This window comes from Felis catus, chromosome D2 (assembly GCF_018350175.1).
Source record: "Felis catus isolate Fca126 chromosome D2, F.catus_Fca126_mat1.0, whole genome shotgun sequence".
Lineage (NCBI taxonomy): Eukaryota > Metazoa > Chordata > Mammalia > Carnivora > Felidae > Felis > Felis catus.
The window spans coordinates 32,670,828-32,690,552 of NC_058378.1; the positions used below are offsets into that span (position 1 = coordinate 32,670,828).

The 19,725-nt window shown below is 55.2% G+C and overlaps 1 protein-coding gene and 1 long non-coding RNA gene across 3 annotated transcripts in view; one reads left to right on the forward strand and one right to left on the reverse strand.

Moving 5' to 3' along the window:
- The first annotated feature begins 939 nt into the window (after positions 1 to 939).
- CHST3 (carbohydrate sulfotransferase 3) overlaps positions 940 to 19,725 on the forward strand; it is a 36,138-nt gene continuing 17,352 nt past the window's right edge. The window contains exon 1 of the mRNA XM_003994033.5: positions 940 to 1,072. The gene's annotated coding sequence lies outside the window, so the exon portion shown is untranslated. The remainder of the gene's footprint in view (positions 1,073 to 19,725) is intronic.
- LOC111557072 lies at positions 9,417 to 12,845 on the reverse strand. Of its 2 annotated transcripts, XR_002736828.2 has the most exons (3): positions 12,722 to 12,845; positions 11,102 to 11,262; positions 9,417 to 10,840 (listed from the first exon to the last, which is right to left on the reverse strand). It is a non-coding gene; the product is annotated as an uncharacterized LOC111557072 (long non-coding RNA). The 2 variants fall into 2 exon arrangements; XR_006587006.1 differs by having other exon boundaries at positions 9,417 to 11,262.

Below are 19,725 nucleotides of genomic sequence, written 5' to 3' on the forward strand. Positions count from 1 at the left end.
CGATCGCCACCCCCAGGAGGGTCGGAAGATTACGCGAAGCCGCTCTGGCTGGTCCGCGTGGACCCTACTTCCTTCTTGCTTCGCGGGTCTCGTACTAGGGGATCCCCGGACTGGAGGCGCGAGAAAGCGGTAGGGCGGGAGGGTGACCTGTGACCGCCCAGAGAGGGTGTGCTTTGGTCTTTGGAAGCCCTGGGGACCGTCACTTGGATCCACCACCCCAACCCCCGGCCTAGAACCAGCGCAGCCAGGGGGATGTCTCCGGCGAGGGATAGGATGGGAGGCCGGTAAGGGCTTGGGAGGCTCTGGCAGGGTGAAGCCGCGAAGATCCGCACGCCGCCTCTCCCCCCACCTACCCACCCCGGGGCCGGGAGCTCCTCCCAGTCTCTCTGCGAGGAGGTGGGGGATCCGAGAGGCCCCCAGCGAGTCCCCGGGGAGGGCGGGCCGAGGTGCAGTGCCCGGAACAAAGGCCCACAGAGGGGTCCCGGAGAGCGCGGCTCCCCGGGGGCGGGGGCGGGCCCCCTCCCTCCCCCCTCAGCTCCTCCCTCTCCTCCCCTCCTTCCAGCCAGAGGCCGGGCCGGCGCGCTGCCCAAGCTGCGCCAACTTCGCCAACGGTTCCCAAGTTGCTGGGCGCGCAGGGCTGGGAGCTGGGTGGGGTGAGGAAGGAGAGGAGGAGGAGGAGGAGGACGAGGAGGAGGGCTCCCCGGGCGCCTTGGACGCGGTTCAGGAATCCGCCGCCGCCGCGGGCCGCTCGCGGGCTCGGGCCCGAGCGGGGAGGGCGCCAGGCAGGACCGCTCGCTCGCTCGCTGCGCAGGACGGCGCCCGCCTGGCGCCGCTTCCCGCTCGGCGTGCGAACCGGAGGGGCCGCGCCTCCCTCCCTCCCCGCCGCCGCCGCCGCCGCCGCCGCCACCTCCGGGGGGGCACAGAGCCCGGGCCGCGAGGGATCGGAGCCGCTGAGCTGCTTCTGCCGGGCTCTACGCAGAGGAGGGCAAAGTTGCGAGCGGATGCTGCAAGCGCCGGACCCCAGCCGCGGACAGTCGGATCCGCCCCCGCCGGAGGAGGCTCGGCGGCCGGGGTAAGTAGGGCGCCGGCGTCCCGGAACCGCCTCCGAGGCCCGGGCAAGGCCGCCCAGCCGTGCGCCCCCCAACCTTCCCCGTCCGGGCGGCCCGCCAAACTTTGGAGGAAGAGGGGGCGAAACGGAGCGTGGGAGAGGGAGTTCCCGGCCCAGGGAAAACTCCACGCAGGCACCCGCAGTCCCTAGACCCAGCCCGCACCCAGATTCACAGCTGCCAGGTACTCGCAGCTCATCATCATGCAAGCCACAGACACATCGCGCACTCGCTCTGAGCACACGCCACACGGACTCCGCACACCGCGCAGGCCGAAATGTACAATTCCGGGGGCGCCAGGGTTTGGATGTTTAGACCAAGCATGCCCTCTTCCCGCCTGCCCTCAAGTAAATCCACGGTCTTTGTCTGCAGCCCCCCCAGTGAGGAGCCCCCACAGCGTGATGGGCCGGGGAAGAGCTGTCTTGTCTTTACAAGTCGTGGCCGGCACCCCGAGGCTAGAAGTGGGGAGGGGGAAACCAGACACTGCAGTTGGATCTCGGGGTTCGGCAGAAGCGAGTCTGGTGTGGAAAGTCCGTGTCTTGGTGATGTGTCTGGGTGTGCGCAGCCCTTCCGGAGGCGAGGCCGGGAGAGAGGAGGGAGTGATTCATAAAACTCAGACCCGGCATGCTGGGCTCTGAGCAGAGTGGAAAAAGCAGCAGGCCGATGCTGCCCTGCGCGGGACAGCTGGGTGGTGGCAGTGACAGGGCTTGCGAGGAAAGCACACAGACCCTCCCCCCACCCCGGGCGGATGTGCTTCCTCAGAGGGACTTCCAGGAGGACCAGCGGAGGAGATTCCAGTCCTGGATGGGTGTGTCAACCGGGGTGGGGGACGTTTAAGGCTCCCAAGGTCTTGAAGAAACCAGGGCAGTGCTGGAGCCCTTCTCATTTTCACTGCACCTGAAGCTGTGTTTATTTTCAGGTGCCCTGGTGTGCTGGGGCCCAGGGATATTTCAAGGATTGTCCTGGACCAAGCACAGTGCTTGGCACACAGCTGGTACTCAAAGAGTAGTTGTTTGATGATTAATGGCACCAATATTAACGTTCGCTAAGGACTCACTGTGAGCCAAGCCTGGTGGCCTCACCTGGGTTGGATTTGGTGTTGCTGCAGAGGAGGCGGCCCTGAGTGGTTCCAGGGAGCCCTGCCTGAGCTGTCTGGAGAAGCGGCCCCAGCGGTGTCTTCCACTGTGCCCTGTGGGCTGGCCCTGCGGTCTTGAATCTCATCGTTGAGCTATGCTCCCCTAAGAGGGGCAGCAGGAAGGCCTCCATGTCTGTACCTGGCTAAGCAGGGGATGGTGTTGCACGCTTCTTCCTGGCTCCTGCTGGCCTGGCTGGAAATGGGTCTCATGAAAGGTCTAGGGGCTGTGTCCTCCAGCAGGGGCTTGGCTCTGGTGGCAGCAGGTGGAGGGGGGGTAGTCGCAGTCCCTGTACCGAACGTTGGGCGGGTTTCTGTGTGCCCGCGGGCGTGCCTTTCCCAGAGGAGCTGAAACATCTCATGTTCCCGGAACTGGGATCGCAAGCAGTCTTGGGAGTGCTTCCCTACCGGCATGGGATTGAGAGGGTGCAAGGGTATGGGACAAGCTGGCCGAGGAATCACGAGGAGATGTGTCATTCCCCCGCCCCTTCGTGAATAGGTTCAGTCTGCATTTCGAGCTTCTACATGGCCTAAATGCTGAAATTAGCAGAGCACGTGGGCAGCACCAGAACTACGTGGGTGGCCCCAGGTGAGAGAGGGAGTGACCTGGACCTGGCCACCTCCGGTTTCGGGTGGCGTGCCACAACCAGTGCTTCCCCGTATCACCTTCCCACCTTGTGTCTTCTGTGAATCAAGAGCCCTGCATACGTGATCTCATTAAGCCTTTCCATCCCTGTGAAGTTAGCATTCTGTGGCCATTTGGCAGATTAGGAAACTGAGGCTCAGAAAGTTACGTAACTTTTTCGAAGTCGCACTGCTGACGAGGCACAAAGCTGGGATTTGAACCTGGACGGTCTAACTCTGGAACTCACGCTGTCTCCGCCATGGGAGGCTGTCTCCAAGGTCCCTACTGGTTCTCCATGGCAACAAAGAAGCCACACTGGCTACTTGCTAACGTGGTCCTGGGGCCTCTGACTGCAGTCCTTTTTCCACACTCTCTGCCCAGACTGGGCTACACCATGGGCCATGGGAAATTAAACTCTGGGTGGCTTCAGGCCTCTGGAGCCTTCCATGTAGAGCTGGAGTTGGGAAATGATGAGAGATTTGGAAGTGCATTGAGGGAGATGTTGCAGTAATTCCAGTGAGAGATGATTTGCTGCTTCTCCGAGAAGACAAAGCTGTCACTTGTGACCATACAAGTCATAAGTTTGGGTTTGGCAGAAATTGCCAGGTAGACATTCTCAGATGGTATTTCCTTTTTTTTTTTTTTTTTCTGGCCCTCACCAGAGTGGAAATCTGTTAACACGGGGAGATCAGTCCTCACCTGCCCCCGCCTGCGTGGTGAAGATAGAGGGACATGTTGTGGCTGTCCTTCCTACACCTACCATGTGCCCCGGGGCAGTTTCTGGTCCCCAAGAGAGATGGGTGGGACAGAGCTGGGGTGGGGAGTGATAATGCATGGCTCACCTGGTGGTCCCTAGCTTATGCTTTCCCACATGGGCCCCACAGAGGGACAGCGGTTATCAACCCCACTTTACAGATGAGGAAGTGAGGCTCAGAGAGGTGCAGTGGATGCCCAAGGTCACGAAGCTAGGAGCCGGCAAGCTATCTGCCTTCAGGCCCCCCTGCAGGCACTTAGGGGCCGCCATGGTCTCAGTCTGGTTTGTACTGTGTACCCCCCAAGGGCTGAGAGGGCTACCTCTCACTGCTCTGCCCACCCCCATCTCCGGCCAGCATGTCTATGGTACGGGAAAAACTGGCAACCTTAGAAAAAGGAGCAACTACCCAGCTGGCCCCTCCCACCTTCCCCAGGAAGCCCACCTTCCCCAGGAAGCCCACTGGGGTGAGCTCCGTGAGCCTTGACAGTGTTGAGCTGCAGGTATCGGCATCGTCTTCTGGCTCCATTGTGGAGTGGACGCGCCGTCCAGGATAGAGGTTGGGAGACTGGGTGTGGGGAGAAACTGCCCCCACCCGAGGGACAGGGGCTGTTCGTCTGCGCACCCTGGCTCCATCCCAGTGTCTGAGACATGGAGGCACTTAGGAACACTGTCAGGTGATGGGTGAAGCCCAGGGAGCGGCTGCGAGCGAGCACCTCTGCTGGGAAGTCATAAAGCAAGGGGAGCCAAGGGAATCTTAGCTGGAATCTTAGCCGTGAGGAAACCCAGAAGTCTCTGCGCGTCATGAAGTCACGTAGGAGGAAAAGAAAACAGCTCTCCTTTTCATTCCTTAAACAGAAATAAGCAATAATGTCACCTTTTCTTCCCTGACGACTAACTAGATGATAGAATGCTGCTTGTCCTGCCCTGAGCACGTGGCTTCCTCAGCTGGGTGTGGGGTGGTCCCTGTCGGGCTGGACAGTCTGTTCTGTGCTTGGAGGGGGACACACTCAGTCTTTGGCTCCATTGCCCCAAATCTGGCCGCTTGCTCCCCCTGCCCTTATCCACCACCGTGGAGAGAGAGGTGGCCAGCAGGCCATGGGAGCGCCCGGCCACCCGTAGCTTCATATCCACCCTCCATTCCTCGCCCTCTTGTCTCTCCCCTCCATGTTTCCCTCCCTCCCCTCCTCTCCCCTGCTCCACAAAGATGTCTGTGTGCTGAAGGACTGTGGGTTTCTCTAGGCCCTGGGAAATTTATCACTGGGGTTCTAGAGGACTCTGAAAAGGATTTGGAGGAAAGTGTGGAAAATAAATAAGCCAGGTCCTAGTTCAGCGTCTCCTAAATACCACAAGTAAACAGCCATCTCGGAGGCCAGCCTGGGAAGCACTGTTCTGGCCTCCCGTGGTTACACCTGGCTTACTGGCTGCTTTCACCAGCTCCCTCCTCCCTATCCCCTCCCTGTCCAGCCCCTCCTCCTTGACTTTGGGAGCCTCAAAAGTCAGGGAACACACCGGGCCACCGGGCTGTCCTCATGCTGCGGGAGGCTGGCACACTGGCCACCGGGACCAGGAGGAACATGTGGGAGAAAAGTCCGCCTAGGGTTCCAGCTCAACCCTGTGCCATCTGAGCAAGTCTCGGCCTTGGTCCCACTCAGTGAGGCAGAAGGTGGTCTCTCCGTTGGTGAGTTTTACTTTGATGGTGGAGAATGGTGGGGCTTTTTCCAGCTTTGTGGCACCTGATGAAGCTTTGTGTCTTAAATGTCAGTTTCGAGTGGAGGGACCAAAGCTAACTTCCCCCTCTTGTGTCCATCCAAGGTGGGGCTCACTTGTGAAGAAACCTTCAAAACCCATACATTTAGCTTGAAGGGCTTTCTGGACTAACTAGAATGTCAAGGCTCTTTGCTCTTGGCCGGAGTCATATCAGATTAGGCCATATCAGCTTAGGGTGCTGGTGGTCTAAAAGGTTTCAAGAAGTCCCAGCACTGTTGTAAGTTACTATGCCTATAGGGTAGGAAGCAAATTCATAATCGCTTCAGAACTTCAGTGCATTTAATTGACCACTCTAAAACCCAGCACCTAGTGAGGAGAGCGAGCTGGGGCTCTCTGTGGGGGCAGTTGCTGGCTGGGACCTAGAGAGTGGCTGAGCTGGGTCAGCAAACGCAAACCTCCGGGATCTGGGGAGCAGGCACTGCCGGAAGGCTCTGGGTCCTGCCTCTGGCCAGGGAGTCCCTTTCTCATGCTGCTGCCAGGCTGCAACAGAGAGAGTACTTGGGTGTGAGCCCCATAACTTGCAGCCTTGGTGGGTTGATAGGAGAGAGAATGCATACCCATGTACTCACAGACCATCACACGTATCATCATGGGCATTTCAACACACACACACACACACACACACACATTCAGATATGTCCCCCTTCCCCGCCAAACACAAATATTTCAGTAAACAGCTAGACATAGTATATACCAAAACATTTGTAGGCCAAGTGCATGCATACACAAATACACAAACACAGGGACACACTCATTCCAAAAGGCAAATTATGTAATGGTTAAGAGCACATAACCTAAAGCCGGAGTGCCTGCAGTACTGCTTAGTGACTGTGTGACCTTGGGCAAGTTGCTTAACCTCTTTGGGCCTTAGTTTCTTAATCGGTAAGAGATTAGTTCACTGACAGCTCTCGTCCTAGGTGATAGGGCTCTCAGTGAATTAATATCTGTGAGGAGTTTAGAAACGTGCCTGTACGTTGAACTAGGTCTGTGTTATAAGTATTATTCACCACATACTCTCTGCCCCAGATACTCAGTCCTGCATTTACAAGACTTCCCAGAGAGGTGCTCAAAACTTGTTAGTGAATGGAATCAATCACTTTGCACGTTCTGAGCCCTGATTTCTCAGAATGTGTGGCATTTGCTATACTAGACACAAATTAGAATTTATTAGGAAAATAATTTCATCTTCCCTCAGAAAGCTCATTATTTTAACAGTGTTGGTCCTAACTCCCCCAGAGAAGGCCAAGATTCCTTTAGCAGCAGAGGTTTTCAAACTAGGTGCCACGGAGCCCCAGAGTTCAGTGGGGACCCCTCCGAGGCCTGACGGGAGGGGGCTCCAGGCCTCTCCCCGCCGTGTCTGTGGTATGCATCGGGCTTCTGAGGGAAGTTCTGGTTCAGAAGTCTCCACAGCTCAGCCATTTGAAAGCCTCCCTCTACAGGCAGACCTGCTTCCCTTCTTGTGTGTGTGCATGCCTGTTCACACACGCCGAGCCGGTGCCGGTGTGAGCCCACACAGCCACCTGAGGTGGGGCCCCGGGGCCTTCCCGATCTCCTTCCCTCTTCCCTCTTCTGCCTCACCATCTGCAGAATTCTGGGAAGTGCTAACAAGTCTGAGCCAAAGCAGCTCTATCTGAGGAAATATTTTGAAAACAAACTGGGCCACCCCCCCCACCCCCCCCCGGCTGAGACTACACCAGTTTTCAGCAAGAAATTTCACAACTCGAATCACGCCTGGGGCACGTGGGCCTGGCTCCCCTCCGGACAAGGCCTGGGGCCTGCAGGGTTAAGGACAGACGTACCTGAAGAGGCCCCAGATAGAAAGCTATAGCACCTGTGAGGAAGGGGAAGTCAGCCTCACAGGGGGGATGAAGAAACGAAACACCCATGACCGTGAAGGTCAGGCGCCCTATCTAATTTTTGCTCTGAGGAGCTGTTTTCCTCTGACAGTTCCTCCATACACATCTGGGTGCAGGTGTCCAGGGGTCAGGGGCACGGGAGGCGTTAGTAATGGCAGCTAGCATGCACAGCACCGTGCTCTTAGAACCTTCCGGGCCTGCGACTGTGTTCTCACAGGAAGCTCTTAAGGGAGGTTTCTTGTTATTGCCACAGACAGGCAGACAGAACCACAGAGGCACAATGCGTTGCCCACATCCCCCGGCTCGAAAGTGCACAGCGGGGTCTGAGCCCTGTGGCCTGGCTCCCGTAACCAGTACCCGGAACCCTGCCACAACCCTGCCGTGTGTGAACCTGCGCGCTGCCGTGGCTGCGGCCCGAGGAGGGACAGAGAGAGTGCATGCAAGAGCAGGCATTTCATAACTGGCCAGGGCGTGCCGCTGCTCTCTGGCCAGGAAGCTCTGGGGAGGCTGGCTTCAGGGGCAGCTCCGTGAAGGCACGGCGGGTGGGAGTTCGAGCCCTCGGCCTTCCCCAGGCTGACCCGGACGGGGCATTTGTGATGGTCCGTCAGCCTCTTTTGCGAGGCCGGCCGTGTGCTTCCCCTTGGCAATGATCTGGCTTCAGGAGCTGGCATAGATGGCAGGAGAAGGGATTTAAACAAGTAAGGAGGAACTGGCAGATCAGGGCGGTCCAACAAGATAGGAGGAGCCCCACCCTGGGGTAGGTGCCGAGCTGCTTGGGATGCCAGCGGCTTCCATGGGCCCTGAGATCTTCCCGCTGGATAGCATGCCCCAGTTTCCCCTTCCCCCGCCCTCACCTTATCTTCACTCGTCCACCTTCCAAATTATCCTCTTTCCCCAGACAGTGCATCCAACTCTGCCTCTCCAGCTGCCAAGAACATTCTCCTTCCTTCTTTTCTGGTGGCCAGCTCCCATTCAGCCCCAGGCCTCAGCTTAGGTGTCACCTCCGGAAGCCTAGGTCAGCTGCCGGCATGTCTCCCCCTTGTCACACTTTACCCCACTGTGTGGCCATTGCTGGTTTCATGGTCTGTGGTCTCCTATGGGTAGTGAGCTCTGTGAGGCAGGACAGCATCTGTCTCGTCCCCCTTGGTGTCCCCAGTGCTTCCACAGCTCCAGTGAGCCCCCACCTGACTGTGGAACCGTGAGTGGTGGATAGGACACAAAGCCTCACCGTGCAGGAGAGGACAGTGCTCAGCCTCCCGGATGGGATGCGCTTGTTAGGGAGTGGTCTGAGTCTGCCCCCTCCAACTCACCATGACTCCCACCATGACTCAGCCCCAGCCCCATCAGCAAGTGCTTCTCAGTCCTGTCCCCTTGTGGACGGATGTCCGTTCAGCCCCTCCGGGGCTCAGCCCCACCCCCAGGTAACGCAGATCTCCTGTGGCTGAGTCCTTTCCCCTGAGCCCAGAGAAGGAAGCCCAACTGGCAAGCTGCCTGGGGGTGGGGATGGGGGTTCCGGCTGAAGCCCTCAAGTTACTTTTGCAGAAGTAGTGGAGCCCTGAGTGCTAAGTTCTCCTCTAGGCCACCCAGGGAGACACATTAGGTGCTTCAGCCCTGGCATCGCCTGTCCAGATACTACATGCCTGCTCATGCCTGACACTGCGCAGGGTAGCCTGGGGGTAGCAGAAAGTGCCCTCGGGCCAGACGGGGAGAGGAGACTTGGCCACAGATAACCAACCTGGAGTCCAACTGTGATGAGCCCACAAAGGTGGACATGAGGGAGGACCTGGGGAGGGCTTCATGGATGAGGTGGGCATTCAGGCGCAAGGGGGGAACTTGGGCAAAGGCAGGGATGGGAGAGTTCAGATCGAATGCCGAGAATGGCAAGGAGTCCATTTGGACTGAACTGTAATTTGAAGGATGCACGAAGAGAGATGAGGCAGGACCGAGTTGTGGTTGCAGGTGCAGGCTGTAGAGCCAGGCTGCTTGCAAGGGAAGGGAACCCTGCTCCCCACATGCTGTGTGGCCATGCCAAGTTGCTTAACCTCTCTGTGCCTCAGTTTTCTCATTTGTAAAATGGAGATGCTAATAGTACCCACCATATGGGGGTGATAGGAGAATAAAATGTGTCCCTGTGCGTTTACAGCAGTGCCTCACACACGGTAAGCATCAAGAAGAATGAGCTATTATTTTTTTAATAAACGCAGCTAGAAAAGTAAATTGAGGTCAGATCATAGAGGCCCTTGAATGTCATACTTTACATTTGCTAAGCACCTGCTGTGTGCCAAGTGTTTCACAGACCATCTCACTAAGCCCCATACAACCCAGCAAGGTTGATAGCAATGTTTCCATTTTATAGATGAGGAAACAGGTTCAGAGAGGCAGGTTAACCAACCCAAGATCACTTGGCCAGGAGGAGTCAGGGGCAGTAATGAAATCCAGATCTTTCTGGCAGTTAGGTCTTCCCTCAATGTGGAGATTGGAGAGACATGACAGGGAGCATGGGGGTCACAGCTAGGAGCAGAGCACCAATGCTATAGCCGTGGGTCCCGGGGGCAGGGAGGACAGGAGGTGCCGGGGGAAGGAGAGATACCATGCAAGCCTGAAGGGCAAGGAGACAGGGAGGGCGCGAGGCCCAGTACACAGCTCCCATTCACAGCCCAGGGGTACCACTGAGTCATCCTGGGAAAGCATGACATCACTGAGTCTCACGGTCTGCTGCCTACCTGCCAGCCTGCCCTCTGGGGTTCTCTGGTGTCCTTGTGCCCAGAGTCCTGCAAGGGACCTTTGGGTAGCAGAGCCAGGTCAGCCTTCTGGCTTCCTGTCCTGAGTTCTCCTCTCCGGCTGCTGTCTCCCACCTTCCCCGCGTTCTCTTCCCTGCCTGGGGTCTCCCGTACCCCCACTCATAAGCTCGGCTTTGGCAGGAGCTTCTGGAAGTGGTGACGGACATGAAGAGCTTCCAAAAGTACATCCTTGCCAGGCCTCGGATTGTAATTCTGGGACTCCCAGTGTTGGAATCGCTTTTAAAAAGTAAAGTCTGGTTGAGCTGTGTGCCCAGCACTCTGACAGGACCCAAAGGCCTCTGCCTTCCTTGTAGGTGCAGTTGAGTATCTGAGAGCTCTGTGTGTACGAAGCATCCTCAGGCTGAGTGATTTATTTGCATCTGTCTGATTGCATGAGGTAGCCCCATTTTACAGATGCCAACACTGAGGCCCAGAGAGGTTAGGTGACTTGTCCAAGGTCACACAGCCAAGATTCAAACCCTCAGCTGTCCAACTAAAGCTGTGCCTATGCTCTTAGCCACTGCACCATCCAGCTGCACGACAAAGCCATCAGGGAATCATAGGAGATAAGGCGTATGAACCTTATGTCTGCCAAATAGTGTGGTGCAGACAGGAAGTACCAGGAAGAGTTTTCATCCTTCAGTGTGGATCACTCCCCAGAGTTTCTTGGAGATTGTGGATCCGTTTAGGAGGCGGCAGAGAGCACCCAGCTTCTTGGCCATGCAAACCCTGCTGACATGGCCATTTAGGGTGAGACTCACCTCTCTGGAAGGAGCACGGGGCTTCAGAGGATGCCTGTTCTGTTTTTGGTGGGCCAGACCTGGAAAAGGAGTGTGAGTCAAGAGAGGGGCCGAGTGCCAGCTTCCTCAGCCCGGTCTGCAGGCGCAGGATGCCAGGCTGACGCAGCTGCTGCTGGGACTCCCAGCCCCGTCCCACCCCAGCCGCTCCAGCTGGGAGGAGGGGCCCATGGCCAGCCCTGTGCTGAACGGTGTCCTCCCCCTCCACAACCTCACAAGGGAGGCATGGTCACCCCCATCTTCCAGGCGAGGACACTGAGGCTTAGAGAGGTTTTCTGGCTCACCTGAATTCCCCGGGCTGGAAAGGGGAGAAACGGACACTCTTAAGTCTTCTTTTCTGCGGAGACAGAGGAGGGAGGAGTTCAGCTGCCCTCTGACACCGAGAGTACAGGCCAGCTCTGTTCTCAGGCTTGCATTTCTGCTTCATTCTGCCGTCACTGCGTCCCTGTGTTGCGGAGAGAATGGCCCTCTGGGTGAGAGAGAAAAGCTCGGATTTCCCTTGGGCTGTGAGTTACCATTTTTCCAGGAGTACTTTTGAAGCCACAGGGGCCTCCTCAGGCCTCCAGCGCTGGCTCCTTCTACACCAGATAGCCAGCCCCGCCCGAGTCCTGCCCTGGAAACCAAGGGCCTCCGCGAGACACCTGGCTTAGGTGATTACCCAGCATGTGACTCAACCGACCGGTGCTGGATTCTCAGGGGTCCCTATCCCCTTTTTAATGCCCAAGTCCCCGGTTAGCACAAGTCCAATGGCCCTCCCCACAGCTATGTGGGGATCCCCCAGGATTCCACAGCCTGCAGGGTGGGTTCTCCTGACACTGTCCCCGCCCCCCCCCCCCAGCCCCCAGGACCCCTCGGGCTTCAGGGGTGGCCACGCCCCCCTCACACCTAGAAGGGAGGGGACCCAAACCAGTGACTCCCCCCACCCCCCAACATAGTAACAATTTCCGGAGAGTTGTTGCTTTTCTTGCGGGGAACATAGACTGTTAAGTTTGACTGTAGGGACAATTCTGTTTCCCGTTGCCTCCAAATTTTCCTTTCGGGCTTTGCCTCTGCTTAAATTTTCATACAGAGGCCTGTTAAAATGACTTCTAAAATGGGAGTCTTCACCTCAAAAGAACTCTGCCTCTATCTCTACAGGTAGAAAACCGGTACCTGCTTTTAATTTTTTTTTTTTTTTTAGTGTAAGTTTTATGAATTCAGTAATACATGCCCATGGTCCGAAATTGGAAAGGTACAAAAGGGTATATGGTGAAATGTCTTTCAAACTGAGGCGCTACCCAGAGAATAGCTGCCCCCAGACAGTGTGATCACCGTCCTGGGTCACTGCTGGGCCAGTGAGTGCTCCCTCCCAAGCGGTGCTGGCTGCCGCATCCCAGCCTCCCGCCACCCCTCCTCCCCCAGCAGTCACCTTCGACTCTTCCACCCACGAGACACAAAGGCTCCCACGTCCTTCATCCCCGCCAGCCCCAGCATGGCCCCTCAGCTTCCAGGGGAGCATTCTTCTGTGCTCCCAGCTGCCGCCTCTCCATTTTCCCCTCTTGCCTGGCTGGGCTGGGGTCTGCAGCTGTGGCCTGTGGGGTCAGGGCCTGACCATGGCGATCGGACCGGACATGCTGCCTCTTGGCCAGACTGCATGTTCAGAGTCCCCTGGGTGTGGGGGCTCACATAGACAGGTCGACCCTTCTCCACCGCCATTTGGAGTGTGACTGAGGGTGACCTAGGCCTCCCTTGCTCCCCTCCCCTCCTCTCCCCCCCTTCCTTCCCTTCATCCCTCCTCCTTTCCTTACATGTTTATGTGGTGCTGTATAGCAGAGCAACGTGCTAGAGATTTGCTGTAAGCCGACCCCGCCTTTCACCCCGTGGCCTTACATCTCTAGCTGGGTGACCTTGGGCAAGTTGCTTACCTTCTCTGAACCTTCCTTTCTCACCTGGATAATGAAGGCAAGGATGGCGGTAAGGATCCAGACTGTGCACAGGGCTGGCATGAGGACCAGGAGTAGCAGAAAGGCTTTCTAAGGAGGAGAAGGTGACATACGTGTGGGGGTGGGAGGGGGCAGTGCTTTTACTCTGGGGGACTGATGATGGCTGATGGCTGTGGGGGCGGGATCAAGGAGGGCTCTGGGGACAGGTGGGGTTTGGCCTCAGCCTTAGGATAGACTTTGGCCAGACACAATGAGGGAGGGGATGACCCCTGGGCTCTGCCTGCCTTCCCGTGGGAATGCCTTTTCTCTGTTTCCACCCAGTAATGGACCCTCAGCGTTGTTATTTTTTAAGTACTGACTTTATAGTTTTTATAATAGTGTGCAAAATAGATGCTTAGTGTGCAAAATTCAAGTAAAATGGACAAATGCAGAGAAGAAAGCAACAAATCCCCCCCGCCCCCCCCCCCCCCCCCCCACCGCCAGTCCAACCACCCAGATGTAACCAGCTAGTTATTTCATCCACATACTTCTCCGGGCACATGTACGTGGAAGAGGGGGCGGTGGAGAGAAGGTTTTACAAACATGGGGAAATGCACAGTTTAAGTTTTAGGCCAGTGTTGTAAGGAGGCCGTGTTCCAAAGAAGCCCCTCTTATTGTTCAAGGCCTCCGTGAGGGCATTGTGTGGGGGGAGGGAACTCACAGGCTGTGATCTTTAAAGCCTCCTAATTCAGACCCCTTACCAAAGGGGAGCCAGCTGAAATAGGTACATACCGGCTCCAGAAGAGTGCTTATTAACCTTCAGACCAAAACCTCAAAGATACGCAGAACTGAAACAAAACTCTTATGAAACCTGTGTGTATCTTTATGACACGTGCACTCTGATATTTTCGGTTCTGTACAGTTCTATTTTATTTTTTACAAAAAAGTTTGCCGACCTACCAAAGTGATGGCAGGCTGGAGTTTTAAAAGTATTGCTCTAGAAGAGTGATTTTCAAACTTTACAGCAGACTCACCTGCAGAACTTGTTGGACTCCCCCCCAGAGATTCTGATTGAAGAGGCCTGGGGAAGGGCCCGAGAATGTGCATTTCCACCAAGTTCCCAGCTGCTGCTGCCACTGGCCCCGGACCCCACTTTTCATCCGACTTTGGGTTGGACCCCACTTTCATCCGACCCCACTTTGAGATCCGACCAGCCTAGATTGTTTTTTAAAGCAAGGTGCTTCCTGGCAGAGACTTCCAGAGGACTTGCTTTATTCAACAGATGAGAATTGCCGATGGCTAACACGAGAATTAGGTCTCTGGCATTTTTCAAGGTGCTGGTCAGGCACTATCTTTGGGATCTTAAATGCCACCCTCCTGAAATCCAGCTTACTCTATTAATGTCAAGTGCCGCATGCAGAAAAGGTCTGCTAAGCAAAGGGACATTTATGCCCAGCCCTGGTTGAATTACCTGCCTCTTAAATCCCAAACCCACAGAACATAAAACCCTCCCAGCCCTTTTGAAAACACTGTTCTTCTATGGGGAATGAAAGGTGCCATTTACTATGCAGAATTCACCTTTCTGGTTTTTTAAAGGGAAGAAGGTAAGTCAAGCATGACCACCCCATGGGGAAAGCTGTTCCTCCCACTCCGGTTGGGGTCTGGTGGGTTTCACTGGCTGTCGCTGGGTTCCCGACTTTCACCAGAACCTCGTCCTGACTGTAACTGAGCGCGCATCAGCACTGGGGTTTCCCAGCCCTGCTGACTTGTGAGACTGGCCTAATGTTTTACGCTGCTTCTGCTCCTCCAACCAGGGAACTCTCAGCCCCCACTCCTAATCCTCCCCCTTCACAGCCTTGGGGCCCCCTCCCCAGTCTTGCAATCCTCTAGAAGCCAGCCCTCAGCTGGGAGCAGCCTCGTGAGGGAGGGAAGTGTTAAATGGGCACAGAGCCCCTCTGTTCCATTAACAATGGCCCGTTGATGACTGGATTCAGCCCAGGACGGCCCCCTTGACTGGACTTTGGGGAGGAGGAAGGACTCCAGGCCCCCCCGCCCCCCCCCCCCAGGCAGCCATTTCTGGGTGTGAAGTTGATTCCAGTGCTGGCCTCTGCCCACAGAACCTCATTCTTCAGGCCCTGATGCAGCAGTGAGAGACCCCCTCACCCTTCCTATCCCTTCCCAGGGGCAGTTTGGGGCCCCAGGAGTGATTTAGTTCAGTGTGATTCAACAAACATCTATTGAACAGCTGCTGGGCAGGGAGGCTCAGTGCTAAGTAGCTGTGGGGAGTGAGACTAGCTGCTGACATGGGTTCAATGCTTATTATGGTCAACCCCATCCCTGGCTGCCGAGCAGAGAGTCACCAAGGAGCTTATAAACATTTCAGTGTGCAGCTCACTCCACCCCGGCTTTTCAGGAGTGAATCTTAGGCCCTGATGTTTTCTAAAAGCTCTCAGAGTGATTCTCATTCCCAGTGGAGCCTCCTATTGGTTAGACACTGTGCTAAGCATTGAACTTGTAGTACCCATTTTATGAGGTAGGTGCTTGTGGGAGGCTGAATAATGGCTCCCCAAAGATGTCTACACATGAACCCCACTCTGGATGTGTTACTTCCCCCTGGTAAAAGGACTTTGCAGCGTGACAAAGTTGAGGATTTTGTGATAGGGAGATTATCTGGGAGATACCCTGGATTATCCAGTGGGCCCAATGTAAGCCTAAGAGTCCCGATAAAAGGGAGATTTGAGGGCCACCTGGGTAGTTCAGTTGGTTAAGTGTCCGAATTGAGCTCAGGTCATGATTTTGCAGTTTATGGGTTTGAGCCCCATGTCGGCTCTATGCTGCCAGCTCAGAGCCTGAAGCCTGCTTTGGATTCTGTGTCTCCCCTCTCTCTCTGCCCCTCCCCCACTCGTGCTCTGTCTGTTTCTCTCTCAAAAATAAATGAACATTAAAACTTTTTTTTTTAAAAAGGGAGATTTGACTATAGAAGAGGAAGTCAGAGTGATGCCTCAAGAAAAAAAGACTCAACCAGCCATTGCTGGCTTTGAAGATGGATGAGGGGGCCATGGGCCATGAAAAGCAGGAAGCCTCTAGAAGCTAAGCTGGAAAAGGCAAGGAAGCAGATTCTCCCCTCAGGCCTCTGGAAGGAATGAAAGCCTGTTGACACCTTGATTTTAGTCCAAACTGACCTTGGAATTCTGACATTCAGAACTCTTTTTTTTTTTTTTTTAACATTTATTTATTTTTGAAAGAGAGCACGCATTCGTGAGCGGGGGGAGGGGCAGAGAGAGGAGGAGACAGAATCTGAAGCAGGCTCCGTGCTCTCAGTGCAAAGCCAGACAATGGGGCTCGAACCCATGAACTGTGAGATCATGACCTGAGCTGAAGTCAGATGCTCAACCGACTGAGCCACCCAGGCACCCCTGACATTCAGAGCTCTTAAGGTAATACATAGGTGTTGTTTGAAGCCACCGAGTTGATGGTGGGGTGTTACAACAGCTATAGGAAATGAATACAGGGCTATTACTACCTGTTTTACAGGTGAGACACAGGGAGGTGAGACAGTCACCTGGGGTCACACAGCTGGTGGGTGACAGAGCTGGAACAGGAAGAGCTCAGGTGTGTCGGACCCCTCACTCAGTGTTCTCTCCACCTCACTGCACTGCCCCTCTTTGCAGCCAGACAGGCATGGGTCTGAATCCAAGCTGCGACCCATTCTTTCCGGTGTCCTTTGTTAATGGCGGGGTCCATTTGGCCAGGGAGAATATATGCAGGGGTGGGCGGGCGGGTGGAGGAAAGCTAGGGTGGGCCAGGTTGTCCCCCAGTGGAATGCCCTGTTTGAACTTCGTTCGATTCTGGAGGAATGGTGCCCACGGGCACTGTCCCCGGTCTCCTCTGCTGCGTGTCATGACGCCATCTTTCAAGGTCACGCAGTCTCTAGGATCTGGCCCTACTACAGCAGACCAGCCCCTGTTCAGAGCCACAGGGTTGGGCAGGAGCAGCTTCCGCTCAATGTCACCCGCAGCCAGCACCAGCTGCTTATCTGGGACAGCCAGCAGGCTCCTATTTCCTGGGAGGCCGGCAGTGGCCTTGTGCCTTCAAAGGATGTTTCTTCCAAGACTCTAAGAACCTTGTATTTGAGGTCGCGTGTGTCTCTTTGAGGAGTGTGAGACAAACAGAGGGTCTAGAGGGTTGTCTAGAGTCACACAGCAAGTAGGTGACAGGTCCTGGTAGACCAGTCCCAGCCAGAACTCTCAGCTGCCCGCTGCTATATGGCGCCCACCTTTTGGCTAAACCGGTTTGTTCAGTGATTCAGCATAGTGGTTGCATTCATGAACTGTGGAGCCAGACTGCCTGGGTTCAAACCCCAGCTCTCCCTTGTGCCTGAGGGCAGGTTGTTTGGCCTCTCCTGGCCTAGGTGGGGGTGGTGATCAGTACCTAGAAAGGTACTGCCCTACCTTCCTGTAGGGTTGTCCTGAGGACTAAACACATATGTGTGAGGTGCCTTGTTTCTGGTCAGGGTTAACTTGTTAGTATTCGGCTCCCCTGGGGTGCAGGCTGTCTCTTCCCCACTCTGTTCCCAGTGCCTCGGCCCCTGCTTGGCCCAGAGCAAGTACTCTGCAAATGAATTAACTTGTCCAATGTGAGCCTTTATCATCCAGAGAGGTTCCCTAGGTGCTTTCCCCAGACTTTTAACTTTTTACAAGTTCTACCTGAGTTCTTCAAACCCTTCTCCTGCCCCTTCTTGCCTGGGAGCTGCAGAATGGCCCTAAAGCAGCCAGGGGCGTGCCCAATTCTCACAAACCGTGAGTGCCCGTGTTACACAGTTGGGAAAGCCCTGCCGAGCTCTCCCGGAGGTCCGGGCCCTGTGGCAGCACTCTTTGCACACCGAGTCTTGTGTGGCCTCTCCTGGACCCTGTGCCTGTTCCCAGTGTCTCTTCCACTGGGAAGCCAGGCCTTCCAGCTGATGGGGGGGGGGGGTGGGGGTGGTGGTCACAGACCATGTCAGTCCCTCCAGTCCTGCCTCCCTCTTCTGCTTTCTCCTTCTGTAAGGATGGGGCTTCCTCATCAGGTTCTACTTCCTCACTCAGCCTGCCCCACAAAAAGCCCCCAAGGTTATCCTTGCACCTGAATAGATCCCAGGGGGTCACCAGTTCATGGTTCTACAAAAAGCCAGACTCAGAGTTCCAGTTTGGATTCAGCCGGTTCACTCTCCTGCCCCCAGGAAGACCGTTTCTGCTCAGGCTTCTTGCCCACCTCTAGCAGTATTTTCAAAGACCTCTTTCAACCCTGCCTCTGTGGTGAGAGCCCGTTTCCTTTCTTTTGCTGTTCAATTAAACTTTTTAAATTGTCTAAGTTTTAAAGTCTAGTTAGTTGACACACAGTGTTCTATTCGTTTCAGGTGTACAATACAGTGATTCTATAATTCCGTGTATCACCCGGTGCTCATCGTGACAAGTCTACTCCTTAGTCCCCAGTTTTTAAATTTTTTGAGGTTTGAGACAATTATAGGTATACATGCAATTTTAGGAAGTAAAACAGAAAGATCCCATGAACCATTACCCAGTTCCCCTTACGGTAACATCGTACAAAAGTCTTACACAAGATCACGACCAGGACAGTGACGCTGACAGTTGAGACAGAGCCCCGCAGGGATCCCTCATGTTGCCTTTTATAGCCCTAACCACGTCCCTCCCGCCCCCACCCCTAACTTAGCTCCTGACAATACTAATCTGTTCTTCCGTCTTTACAGTTTTGTCATTTCTAGAATTTTATATAAATGGAATCATGCAGTACGTAACCTTTTGAGACTGGCTTTTTTTCGCTCAGTACCCCTGGAATGCATCCAAGTTGTGTGTAGTTATAGTTCATGCCTTTTTTTTTTTTTTAAGTTTATTTATTTTGAGGGGAAGTGGGAGGGGCAGAGGGAGCGGGAAATAGAGAATCCCAAGCAGGTTCCACACTCAGCATGGAGCCCAACTTGGGGCTCGAAGTCATGACTGTGAAATCATGACCTGAGCCGAAATCAAGAGTCTGGTGCTTAACCCACCGAGCCATCCAGGAACCCCAGTTCGTGTCTTTTTATGGCTGAGTAGTATCCCATGGTTTAGGGGAGCTGGTTTTAAATGGACTGCTCCAACACAGACCTAGACGTTCCCCCAAGTGCTTGTGTGTCCTGAGTGAAACAAGGAACACAGACCTGTTCACCTGGCATGGCCATCTGTCCCTGGTCAGCAAGGGATCAGCAACCCTCCCTCCCCGCCCCCCACCTCCCCTCCCCCACAACCACCAGTCTGGTCTTGCTCCTGAGCTGGTGCCACAGGCAGGTGCTCCTTAAGCAGGCTGGATGGGCTAAAGCCTGGCTTTCAGTCCTTGCCCATTCTAGGTTAGAATCACCCGCAGAGCTTTAAACAATCAATGCCCAAGCCATACCCAGACTAATTCACTCATAATCTCTGGGGGTGGGACCCAGGCCTCAGTAACTTCTGAACACCCCCTCCCCCAAACCCCTGCCCCAGCCAGGTGACTGTCACCTGCTTTCAAGCAGAGCGCAGGCTGACTCTTAGCAAAGGCACAAGAGCCATGCTGTCCCTCTAGCCATGGCAGACGTCACCAAGCAATCACAGATAGCCCTCTTCTCCTGTGAGACGTACTTTTTCAGATACAGCGCGCTGGGCAGCCACTTCCAATTGATCAGCCTTGGCCCAGGAGTTGAAATTGACTTGCCCTCCCAGTTGGGAAGCCTGAAACTATTTGGCGATGGCCATGTTCAGGCCTGAGGCCTGGTGCATTGCATGAGTGTCCCTCCCAATAATGCTTTCTAGTGACCAGTAGTCATAGGGGCAGCAACGGCTACAGCAGGCAAGGATTGTCTGGGCTGGTCCCACAGGAAAAGCAATGAATCCGCCCGCACCCTTCTCCTGCAGCAGCCTACACCCCAGCTGAGCGAGAGATGTTCAAGGGGAGTGCACACCAACAGCACTCCTAGCATGGTAGGCTCTGGCTTATAAAGA